This window comes from Perna viridis, chromosome 4 (genome assembly GCF_037379345.1).
Source record: "Perna viridis isolate PV_CMFRI_1.1 ecotype Kerala chromosome 4, ASM3737934v1, whole genome shotgun sequence".
Lineage (NCBI taxonomy): Eukaryota > Metazoa > Mollusca > Bivalvia > Mytilida > Mytilidae > Perna > Perna viridis.
Window position 1 is genome coordinate 16,543,891 of NC_142448.1, and position 12,360 is coordinate 16,556,250.

Sequence of the window (12,360 nt, forward strand, 5' to 3'; positions counted from 1 at the left end):
TGTTTGTTTTTGTTTTTGTTTTTTTTTTTGTTTGTTTGTTTTGTCCTATATTTTATTTATTTTTTTTAATTGTGCATAAATAACCTAGAATTAGGGATGCTTTGTCATCTAAGAACTTGCGTATGCTGACTATACTTACATTGTATCAATAGATATATTGCTGAAGGCTTTGCTCTCAATAGATGAAATTTCGTTTGAATTCATATCCCTAAAACAAATTTAACCAGTTTGTATTGTTTTTTTTTCAGTAAAAGAGTAATCAAGGGAACCAGCGGAAATCAAAAGAATGTAATCCAGGGACAAAGACCAGACATGGAAAACAGAAATACACAACAAATAACATAAAGTAACTAACATCATACATACAAAGTAACAAAAGTAAATGAGCAACTCGGACTCCACTAAAAACTGGGAACATGGACCAGGTGAACCGGTAGGGTAAGCATCCTCTACTTTTCTAGAAACACCCGCCGAGTTGCTCATAAAAAGTCAAGTCCGGGGTAGACAAACGAGGGAAGGAAAACATAAAAGCATTTCTAATAAAAATAAGACTTCGGATAACTATTGTTTAAAGGGTTGATCTATATGTGTATATAAAACAAACAACTAAATGTAGCACACATATGATGTACCTCTATTTTATCCTATTCAAATAAATTATCGGTATATAAAGGATTTATCCGCTCGTCTGTCTACAAGTCTTGCAAGTTCAACTTTTATTAAACTGCTCAATGAAATTCGATAAAACTAAAAGGGATGCTATACATCATATATAGCCGTGCATGAAAAAATTAATTGTTGGGGTACTCCTTGAGAGTAACTTAAGGAACTTAATGATTTTTATTAGATGTTTGACCGAATTTGAAGCGAGGGTATTTTCTTGATCTTGTTTAGTTTTTCTAGCTACAAAGGGGTGGCAATGTATGATGCAAATGAATTTAGACTACAATATCATACTTGTGGGATTAAAAGTATTGGGTATTAGAATTACACGGATATTTTATACTTACATCATACCCATATTAGGAAGATTAGTAAAAGAGTATTGTTCAAGAATTTTTATTCTGCTTCCGGTCAGATACCTACAAAATATGAAAAGAATATTAAATATGAAATAGGTAGACTGACTTTAAATCCCTAAATAGTAAAACAATAATATCGATACATGCAGGAGAGAATTCAAGTATAAGCAAGTGCTTCGTGTTTTGCTCTTTCATCTTGACTGCACATAAACATATCAATTGAAATTAAAAAGGCAAATAATACTAAACAAAATTGAACATTACGGTTTGATTTAGTATAAGTGGTATCAGTATGATAATTGTTATTCTTCTCAGATGATCATATCAATCCAGCAGGTTCTTAAATATCGAAGATTTTTCGCCATGATATATTTCTTGGCTGCGAAGCAATAATTAGCGAAAATATAGATATTTAAGAAAAAATCAATTCTATTTTTATAAATTAAAACGTAACAATATCAAATTATTAGATTAAAGATATAGCAAAAGGATATATGTTATTTGAATTAAGGAATCTTAAACTTTATTTAATTTATAACATATCATTGAAGTAAGAATAAATCTACACTGGGAAGAGACGGAAACACTTACTGAAGGATAAAAATAGTTATTTTTGTATTTATATCTGTATTTTGTATGAAAAAATTCATACATCTAACATTAAAATCAACCGAGTTAAACAAATTTACGACCGATAACTCTTGCAAAGTGTCATTTTTATACAAAGTCTATATGATTTTATCTTGAAAGTGCAACAACCGAGTAACACACTAAGACCGGTTATGTGGTCTGTAACTGTTTCTGAAGTAGAAATAATGTGAATTAGGTGGGTTTTTGACATGCATGAATCTATAAAGTACACTTACAAAACTTGTAATCCGGGTAAGTCATTGAAAGTTCCACTTTTGATAGTAGTTAGACTATTCCCAGTCAAATCTCTGAAATACATCAATACTGGGCATATATATTCAAACAAAAACCTAAAGTAAGAAAAAAAACTAATAACCTGCATGTAACTCTAAATTATACAGAAGTACTTCGTAACGAAATAATTAGTTCGAGTACTTTTAATTTCTTAAATTCTACAGAGAGTAAAGCAACTAAAGAACATCGAGTGCTGGATACCAAAACTTCACAAGAAGCCATTAAAATCACGGTTTTTATCATCTGTCATTAAATGTTCTTCCACACATATTTTTTTTAATATTAACATCTACTTAATTCACTATTAAACAACTTTTTTATCAATTTTTGCAATAAATACGATAAAAATAAAAATGTAAACTATTTTTGAGTGTAAAAAACAATTATTTTAAGTATTCGATCGACTTCATAACTTTTAAGTTTCATTGATAAATATGATTCTCAATTCATTTCTTGTAATGACATCAATTCATATTTCCATGATTAAAGTCAACATAAATACCTCAACTGGACATATTTGAAAATGATAAATGCTTCCAGTTTCTTAATTGACAATACTTTTATTCGATGTTGTAATACAATATTCATATAGGTTGTTGGTATTACGATGGGGACTTATTGTACTCATCTTATAGCCGATTTGTTTCTCTGCTGCTGTAAATTACAGTTCGTGGCTAAACTCTTTAAGGATCCTTCATAACGATTTGTTGCATGAATTGAATAAAACGTTTTGATACCGATATGATATTTTGGACGTAAATTATTGTGATTTCGAAAACTATGTCCAAAACAGCTAACAACTATAATTAAACTGAATAAGCATAACAAAAATAGTACTCATTTTCTTTACCTTAATTTAAATATTACACTAGAAAATGGGAACCTTCAAACTAAAATTTATTATAAAAGAGATGATTTTGATTTTCCTCTTGTCAATTTCCCATTCCTAGATGGTGTTTTTTCCTGAAGCACGCTCTTATAGTATTCATATTTCACTACTGGTCCATGCACACAAGCTGTTGCACCAGGAGTATCATTATCACAAACTTACTTATCATTTACTGAGTTTTTTTATCGTTTCAAAACTTTGATGCAACAATAAAATAGCACTTGCAGGTTTTTAACGAAAAAAGTGTATTTCCCACCCAGTTTATAAGGGAAATATAGTCTATTAAGCACAATCTATCAAACAAATTCTGGTGGGTATACCGAATCCCCTTAATAAATTTATCGGTAAAGGAAATGATTTTTGTACTGTTGCAAATATTTGAACCTTATTTTCACAAATTGAGATATTCGACGCTGAAGTACATGTGTAAAAACTAGTTCATTTTTTCATGCTCCCAGGTTTTAGTGGAGTCCGAGTTGCTCATTTGCTTTTGTTACTTTGTATATATGATTTTAGTTACTTTATGTTCTTTGTTGTGTATGTCTGTTTTCCATGTCTGATCTTTTTCCCTGGATTACATTCTTTTGATTACACTACACCAAGTCGTGCTTATTTAGTACTTGTTGTTACTACTCCATAACCACCCAACTTGAATTGTTGTGACCGATTATTTACTATGCTGGTAAGTTTGATGGTATTGCCATTCTTTAATATGTTCTGAGGGCGCGGTCTCAAGTGGAATTCTAATCTAATTTGACTACGTAATTTATGTTGAAGTATTCCATGATGTAAATGTAAGGTATAGCTGCATGAATTTTGTGGTGTGTTTGTCTGTTGTTCCAGTTCATTTTCCACTTATATTAAAGGGAATTGGCTAAATCCTTATAAGATCCAACCGCATATTTTATGCGCATGTGCACAGTCAGATGGTGGTAATTAGTCTTATTTTAAAGAACAGTAATCGTTCAGATACCGTGGTGTTTATTACTTTATTGTCAGAGCCTTCCAGAGCTTAATTTAATGTGTGTTTACACTTATTGAAGATCTTTTTGTGATCTCTGAAATCATTTGATATTCTGTATTCAGGTTATACGCTGTTGTGTGGTTTTACGTTTTGCCATATCCGCTCTTTTTCTATCATTATGAAAGAAAGTTGTAAACAAATGCTTTTCAAAATCACATTCTGGGTGTTTATGAATGAAGGGTATAATTTGACAAACTCAATCAATACATCGGGAAAAAATGAATTTATTGATTTATTGATTTATTTATGTCCTCAGCTTTGCCTCGTCAAAGTTTTAAATAAAGCTCTACTAAGAACTCATAGAACTTCGATTTTTCATTATTTTTATGACAACGTTATAGAAATAACTCAATTCGGTTTTTAACTTTACATTTAAGTTTCAAAATTATGGTATACATAATTACAAAATGTATCACAAGAATACACATTGAATAGGTTTAATGTTTTACTTACATATTTCCCAAATATGGTAAGTTGCTAAATGGACGTGTTTCAATAATTTTGATATTGTTACTGCTCAAGCTTCTGAAAGCAATTATAAAAGTGGTATTTTATCACTTAATCATGTTATCTTTAATTTACAAACAAAATACCAATCAATATGTGTTATTTTTCCAGAAAGAAATAATATGGATTTGAAAATTCGTAATTTCCAGCCAATTTGAATTTCATATATATTATCTCATATTATTACCATTTCTCTTATATGATATTAATTAAATTCATCTAATTATTTCATTCTCCCTCGTATGCAAATAAGGTAGCTGTAGTATCCAGTTTGTTTATATAGTAAAACATAAATTTGAGAGGTGATAGGAGGTAAGCGACAATTAGTCACAATGTGCCAAATATACCAAATAAAAGAATTCGACATGTTTATATACCATAGTTAAAGGAAACCCAATAAGAAAATAAAATTACTTACAACTTACTTAATCTTGGGAGGTTTTCGAAGGCTGTAGTTTCGATTATCTCAATGTTATTGTTACTGATCGACCTTTGTGTAACAAGAATATAATTAAAATGTGTTGTAAATTTTCATACTGATAAAAGTGTATAGTTAAATAAATGAACCAAAGATTGTAAATGAAAGTTTTTTTTATTCTTATAACCTTCCCCTTCTGTAATCTGATATATAAAATACTCGTGTGTTCTTACAAGCAAAATGCACTTCTTAATTTCCCGGTCTGTATAATTTTGATATAAAAATTGTTATATTAAAGTCGGATCAACTGACATCTTTATACAATAAAAAAAAAAACCAAACACGCTGTCAACAAAGACGTTAATGGTTACACAATAGTTAGGTAACTTAGTCCACTGAAAGTTCCACTCTTTATAGCTGTTAAGTTGTTACCAGTAATATGTCTGGAAAGAAAAAAAGTTATTATGAATATCTAAATGTCAACATTGAGTAATAAAAATCAATTACAGACTGTAGTTATGTGTTTTTCTATTTGTTTACAAACAGTGAGACGTGCATTCAGATTATTATATACTCACAAAAACATTAAAGGATCGACGAAGAAAGAAACATAATAAATCAAACATTGTTTTTTGCTGACACACGTTGATATTATCATATGAAAATATGCTATAATGTTAAGGCATAGACATCTTGTGTTGAAGAACGATTTATTAATCTTACACAGTTTCAGTTGTGATCGGTATCTGGTTAAGTGGTATCTGGTTTAAAACACCATTACACTCCACTATTCTGGTAGATGTCAGGTCCATGGCATGGCCACGACAGTCACACAATGCGTTTTCGCATATTATTCTATCCGGATTCCAATATCGGTATTTACACAATACAGTCTGATTTTCACAGCATTCCAAGCCAGTATAGAATAAACTTATTAGTATCAATGCGATGCCAGTCATGTCCTGCCAAACGAAACTAAATCAAAATCATAAACAAAAATACCATTTTGCATTCAGATTAATATAATAAAAGTACGTGAGCTTAGATAATCTTTCGAGTACTCCCCTTTCATCAACCCCAATATGACTTTCAGGAACCCTGATATCACTCGTTTATCACACAAAAATTTATCATCTTCCTTCACATTTCATCTAGAGGAAAATGTTTGCGATGCAAGTGTATCATTCTTCCAACGAAATGGCATTGAAGTAGACTTTATAACTGTTTTTGAATGTACAAAAGCTTGTTGGAAGAGAAATCGAGGTAACCAAGATATTAGCCGAAAACAAGAGAATGTAATTCTGGGGCAAAAATCAGATATGGAAAATACGGACACACACAACAAAGAACATAAAATTAACAAACAATATATACAAAGTACCAAAAGTAAATTAGCAAATCAGACTTCACTAACAACCAAGAGCAAGGACGCGGTTTACTTTTAATTCAATTTACGTTCGTCTTAAATTTTGGCTTAGTTGAAATAGTTGCCCCCATATATTCCAGCAGCATAAAAGTAAAACTGAAAGTGGAGACGAAACAATATAAACAGAAACAAAACTACCTGACTTTTGCCAAATGCAGCGGGATAAAAGTACTGTATTTAATCACAAACCTCCGCCTAATGAATTATGCCACTATGGAAAAAAGTATTACTCAATTATGGTTTACAAAGGTCTGAGTTTTGCGTTAAAAAGGAAATAAAAATCGGATTATACGTTACACAACTGCACAAATAAAAGACTACTACCAGTTACCTAAATACAATTTACAGACCTGATTACATCTAAACAAAAGTTATGCCCTCACTGTATTATTAATCCCACCACGAGGGATTGAGAACTAAGGTACATCACAAATAATACAATAGGGGCATAACTCATGTCATGCCAAAAACGTCTTTAAAATATAGCTGATATGGTGAAATGTGACCACTGCATCAGCGAATAACCTGAATTCAAAATGGTGAATACTTCAAGAGATCACAAAAAAAGTATTCAATAAGTGTAAATGAGCAAATCAATGTTAACACCTAAATATGCTTTCTTCATCAACAACAATATCAGAACTATATCCATATCTTGACTTACACTTAAAGATCGAGGGTAAAGAAAAACCATTGACCATACTACAAAAACACAATGACATTTCATTCCGTATTGTAACCTGTCCTTTCATGTTTTATGTCACGACTCAAACGTTATGCCAGAACTTATCATAACTACGCAGACGTTTAGCTTCGCTCTACACTTCTAACAATTAGGCTTCTGGAATAGGGTCATGTCGCTACAAGATTGCAGTCATCACTACAGAAGTGTTATGGTCGTCATCATGAACTCGTGGATCGTTACGGATTATCCATCTGCACCATGAAAACTGATTTGTTCAGGGTGTTATAGTTTCACTTTCCTCTTTTGCCTACCCCGACTTGATTTATTTATGAGAAAATCGGCGGGAGGTTCTAGAAAAGCAGAGGACGCTTACCCTACCAGTGCACCTGGTCAATGGTTCTATTTAATGGTGGATTCCGAGTACTTTTATGGTAAGTACGTATAACTTTGGTTATTTAAAGTTCATCATTTTGTCTGTCTTTGGAATTTTTCAGGATCAACATTGAATAGCAGAACTGGAGTGCCAAGTTTCGTGATAGGACTGGAGACTCCCTTTGACAGCTGCGAGTATGGAAATTAAACGTTTTGAAAGCGGTTTGGTAGTTCACTTTGCAAATTCAGCTAAGTAGAGTTGTTTGTATCTGACGACCTCATCATGTAGCATGCCAGGGAAACCCATTCCATCACTTGGGGCACACAACCCAATTGCTCTGTGGTCATAGCGCCATAGCCCCAGGCCAGGGTTCTGAGAACTAATCAGTCGCCTTTCACGACAAGCTTAGCGCTAATGTTGGCCTATTCTCTAGACACTCGGATCCACATTGGTTTCCGGTTGACTAAAATATTGATATACTGTCGGTGATTTGGTGGTATTACTTCACGAACGATGTCTGTACATTTGATTGTTTAGGTTACAGACCACCAATTCAACCAATGAGCATTTGGAACGTACGCAAAAATAGTCCTACGCAGAAATTACCCCTGTTCCTCATAGTGCTGTGAAAAAAGTTCTCATCTTATTTAAAAAATTTAAACAGTTTCTGAAAGGAAAAACATTTCTGTACATTTTATAGGTGCATTTAGCTTCTTGTGATGTGAAGCCTAATCTCCATGATGATTTCTAAATATACCCCTATCTTGTGAAAACACTGGGATTTCCCATGCTATTTATAGACACTTCACTTCCGGTGACCAGTACTGCACTGCAAGTCTGCTCACCCCACATGCCATTCTGAGGATTGTGAGCTCACATATGTAGAATCATGCCGATATATAGTCCTCTGCAGATTAAAGTTAAGGTAAAGTCCAGAGAAGCCATTGAATATTGTGAAATTTGCATAGAAGCCTATGGGAAGTGGAATTAGTGGTTTCTAGCCTTAAGCTGAAGCCATGGCAAAATGAAAAGTTTGTTGGAATAGCTTTAAACTACTTGAAGATCTTGTAAACTTTGCTATGAGAGAATTACACTACAGAAATCCTTCATAATATGCATTTTTTTAAGTTATAGGTCCAAATTATGGAAAATTGGTCTTTTTGGCTGATTTTTATGTCCTATCTTGTGAAAAGTGTAGAAAATTTAGTAAAAATATCAAATATTAAACTTTGAGGGCTATGTTTACCTAAATATGGTGGTAATAAAGACTTGAAATCAAGTTTTGTGTAAATTTGATCAAAAATATGGTTAGAAATGAAGAAAAACTCACTTTCATTACTGCGGTTAAGGACATATAAGCATTTCCCTATGGCAACATGGAAAATCCGTTTTTGAGTACTTTTTTTGCTTTAGGTGCCCTTTACTGGTCATGTTTTAATGTGAAAACACTGTATTTACAAATTTAAAGACAAAGATATCACCTTTTATGAAAATTTAAAGATTTAGGGTTTTTGACATGTGATCAAGAAAAAGGGGGAGGCATGTCAGACATAAATTTTTAAAAATAGACCAATTTTTAAGAAAATGATCACTTTTAAAGGCTATCTCTTTATTAATATTGTTAAAAAACAAGTCGTGATTGATTTCTTTTATTTGAAAAGTCAGAAAAAGTTATTTGCAAATATTTAATGCATTTAAGTATGGTAGAATATTGTCACTTTTTTGCTCGCGCAACTTGGTTACCCTATATTCAAAAATCAAATATTTTAAAAAGTGCTTCTCACATTTCACTGAAATTTTGCAAATGCATTCAGTATGTGTATAGAAAGATACTTGTATAGATATTTATTTTTTCTAAGACAGAAAATGACTCTTAAACTCGTTTTTCTGTGTTTCACTGACATTTACTAGACCGTATAAATTGCATTCTTATTCATCCGTAGATAAGTTTGTTCATTTGCATCATGACTTCTTGTGTGGTGGGTTTTTTTTCGTAAAGATGCTAGTGAAAAAAATGGTCGGTTATTAAAATGTTGCATTTTTGCAGTATTTAATTCAACATTATGATATAGCACCAAGTACTTCGTCATCGTTGTCAAATACATCATTCAAAGTGATAGGACATAGTTCGATCAGTTTTTTTTTTTTTTTTGTACTGGAAAAAATGGTAAAAAAACTGAACGTGCGATTGTGTACATTTTGTTGGAATTGTCCAGGCGCTATCCATACCAGATGCGAGTGCGCTAAGATTCCCATTTAAAGACACCTCAGTCTTATAGGACAACAGTGTGTCCGGTCTGTTGTCAGGTTCGAGCCATTTTAGACTGGACGACGTCAAGAGCCAGTTGACATTTGTTCCTCTTGTTAAAACCATCAATTATATTTCTTGGCTGATGATACCCTCTGGGACAAAATCCGCTCGCAGAAGTATAGACCTAGCAATGTGAAAGAGTAATCAAGGGAACAAAGATTCTAGCTAAAATCAAAAGAATGTAATCTAGAGACAAATACCAGATAAGGAAAACAGACACATACAAAAAAGAACATAAAATAACTGAAACAATATAGACAAGTAACATAAATATATGAGCAACTCAGACTCCACTACTGGGAGCATGCTACAGGGGTACCAATAGGATAAGCGCCCTCTGCTTTTCTAGAAACAGCCGCCGAGTTGCTCAGAAAATTCAAGTCCGGAAATGACGAAAGAGAAAAGGAAAACAAACTGTAACACACTGAAATCACCAGTTTTTGTGCTGCAAATGGATGATTTATTTTTTTTTTTTATTTATTCCATTTCGTCCATGGGTGGACATAGGGCGACTACAGTTTCTCTCCATTCGCTTCGGTTTTGGGCGATGGTGTTACAATTCTTCCACGTTAGTCCTACTCTCTTCAGTTCAGAGTTCAAACCCCTCCTCCAGGTGTTCTTTGGTCTTCCTCTTTTTCTTTGCCCTTGGGGATTCCAATCTAAAGCTTGCTTTGTAGTGTTTTTATTGTTCTTCCTTAAAGTATGACCAATCCATTTCCATTTTCGGGTTCGAATGGTGTTTTCTATTGGTTGTTGTTTTGTTCTTTGCCAGAGTTTCTTGTTTGTTATTTTTTCTGGCCATCTGATATTCAGTATATTTCTTAGGCACTTGTTAACAAAGACTTGTATAGATTTCATGGTGTTTTCTGTTTCTCTCCAGGTCTCGCAACCATATAACAGGACAGACTTAACATTGCTGTTGAAAATTTTGATCTTAGTAGTCGTTCTCAGTGTTCTACTTTTCCATACTGGCTTTAGAATGGAAAAAGCCTGTAATGCTTTCATCTTTCTGGCTTGTACATCTTCGTCAGTGCCTCCAGTTGTACTCATGACACTTCCAAGGTACGTAAATTTATCTACATTCTCTATCTGTTGGTTATTTACCAATATTGGATCCATCTGGTTTTGTTGGATTCTCATGGCTTTGGTTTTGGCTGTGTTGATATACAATCCTGTTCTTTTAGCTGTTTCTTCGAGATAGTTGACCTGGTGTTGGGAATCTTGAAGACGATGCGATAGTGTGCATATGTCGTCTGCAAATTCGAGGTCTTCTAGACAAGATGTTAGTGTCCATTGTATACCATGAGGGTCGTTGTAAGCTGTTGTTGCTATCCAGTCGATGACTATGAGAAAGAGAAGGGGAGAGAGAATGCATCCTTGCCTTACGCCAGTTGTTACAGGGAAAGGATCCGTCAATGTACCAGCATGTATGACCTGACAAGAGAATTCTTCATACAGTAACTTAATCATGGAAATAATCTTTGGAGGAATCCCATAGTGTCCTAGAATGTTCCACAAGACCTGATGATCTATGCTGTCAAATGCTTTCTGGAAGTCAATAAAGTTTAGATATAGGGATGACTGCCATTCGATCGTTTGCTCAATAATTATTCTGAGTGTTGCAATCTGGTCGACACAAGATCGTTCTTGTCTAAATCCAGCTTGTTCATCTCTCAGCTTGCTATCAATCTCTTCTTTCATTCTTTGTAAGATTATACTGCATAGGATTTTACTAGGAATGGACAAAAGAGTTATTCCTCTCCAGTTGTTGCAATTGGATTTGTCCCCCTTTTTAGGTAGTTTTACCAAGAGTCCCTTTTGCCAGTCTTTTTGAATTTTTTCTTTTTTCCATATCTGGTTTAATAGCCCAAGAAGATATTGAATGGTAGTGTCATTCATGGACTTGAGGGCTTCTGGTGGTATGCCATCGATTCCCGCTGCTTTCCCATTCTTAAGATGTTTTAGGGCTTTTCTTACTTCATTTTCGGTAATTTTGTCAGTCTCTATGTTAAGTGTTGGACCTTCTTCAAGTATTGGTGGATTTGTTGGTGGTGGTCTGTTCAATACCTCACTAAAGTGTTCTTTCCATCTGTCAAGCTGATCTTCTAGCTTTGTGAGGGTATTGTTGTTTTTATCTTTGACTGGTAAATTTTCATTTTGAGAGATCTTTCCACTGAGTTGTCTTGTGATGTTATACAATGTTTTGATGTCTCCTTTTAAGCAGGCTTTTTCGGCTTCTACTGCTAACTTTTCAGCATGGTTTCTTTTATCTCTTTTACAGCTTTTCTTCACTTCTCTGTCTTTTGCGCTGTAAAGGTCTTGCAGGTTTTTCTTTTGCTGTCTGGTTTTGGCACTCATCAACTTTTCTTTTATTTCCCTTCTTTCAGATATTGTATCCCATGTTTGATCTGACATCCATTTCTTTCTTTTCACTTGAATGAAACCAACTGTTTCTTCGCATGCTTCTAGAATGGCTGTCTTTGTTGAGTTCCAGATGTCATCAATATCATTGTTCATTTCTTCGTTGTCAAGATCTAGTAAAGTACTAAATCTGTTCCTGAGTGTAAGTTGGAAGTTTTCTTTCACTTTCTGATCTTTAAACTTCTCAACATTAAACTTCCTTTTTGTAGTCTCTCTTTTCTTTGTTGTTAAAAGCTTGAGTTTAATTTTTCCAATTACAAGGTGGTGATCTGATGCTGCGTCTGCTCCACGTTTTGTTCGTACATCTTGTAATGAAGATCTCCATCGACGGCTTATTGTTATGTGGTCTATTTGGTTTTC